Raw genomic sequence first — 1,414 nt, 5'->3', positions numbered from 1 at the left:
TCAGATCATATCGTAATATATCCACATAAAATTATATATACATATCAGTACAACACACACAAACACACACACAACACACACATATAGAGGATAGATGGAGAGAGAGAGACACCATGTATGTATATATATATATATATACTAATATATATATATATTATATATATAGTATTATACTATATATAAATATATATATATATATATATATGTATATATATATTATATAATAATATATATATATATATATATATATATAATATATGATATATATATTTTTCTACCCCTTCCTCCTTATTGTTACAATCAAGTTCCTTGCTCGAATAAAGCCTTTTAATTGTCGAGTTGCTCTACTCAACTTAGGGATTTATCCTCAAAACGGGGTGCCGAGCAACTAATTGGGCAATTCTGTAAAGTTATAGGTTCAAATCTTGAACATTCTCTTATCAAAGGATAATTTATCTTCAATGCTAATGATTTCTAATTTGTTCTCAACCTTCACTTACTTACATCTAAATCACGGTTATTTTGTAATCACCCATTGAATAACTCAAAGAATGCCAACAAGAGTGTGGAAATATAAAAACACTAGGTAACACACTTGCTTTACATTTGTAGTATAAGAAGTTTAATTACACATGGCAATGCTAATCAAGTGTTATAATAAAAATGAATGTTTAAACACACCGTCTTCGTTTGACCTAAATATTAACACGATCAAATAACTGTGGGCAGCGCAGTTTCTCGGTAGGATAGAATTTAGAATAGAAAGAAGAATGTGGTAGAGAAGATTTTTAGGATAGAATAGAAGAAGAAAACTCATATAAAAAACAGACCGCGTCTATTTGCTGCACCAAAAATTAAAAGAAAAAATACCTCTGGTTCTGTTCTGAACAACACTCTGGGCACACCCAAACAACAGTCCTTTTATGACACCAACTACACAACATACTTACATATTATATATCATATGATCATGTTGGAACGGGGCCGGTGGTACCGAGTAAAAACAAAAAATTACAGCTAAAATTATAGCTCAAAAACAAATACCACAAGACTGATGCCGTCCCACCAGTTCCAGTTCGCTGGGTAAAACAATGTAACTTTGACAACTTTGTCCACTATGATTAATAATAATTTCTTAAACTTGTGTGATTATCCGTATCAATAATAATTATAGATTCTTCCAAAAAATAAACTGCAAGTTAATGCATATACCTTTAACTTTATAAAACAATGCAAGATCCATAGGAAAAGGTAAACTCAAGAAGATTACGTTACTTGAGAAAATCGATTATTAAAAACTACTCTATTAACAATACATATATATATATATAGAATATCTATATATATAGATCTATAATATATTATATATATATTATATGGTATAGAATGATATATATATAATTATATATATATA

This window comes from Penaeus monodon, unplaced genomic scaffold, assembly GCF_015228065.2.
Source record: "Penaeus monodon isolate SGIC_2016 unplaced genomic scaffold, NSTDA_Pmon_1 PmonScaffold_71, whole genome shotgun sequence".
Lineage (NCBI taxonomy): Eukaryota > Metazoa > Arthropoda > Malacostraca > Decapoda > Penaeidae > Penaeus > Penaeus monodon.
Note: the sequence above shows the minus strand (reverse complement) of the source record.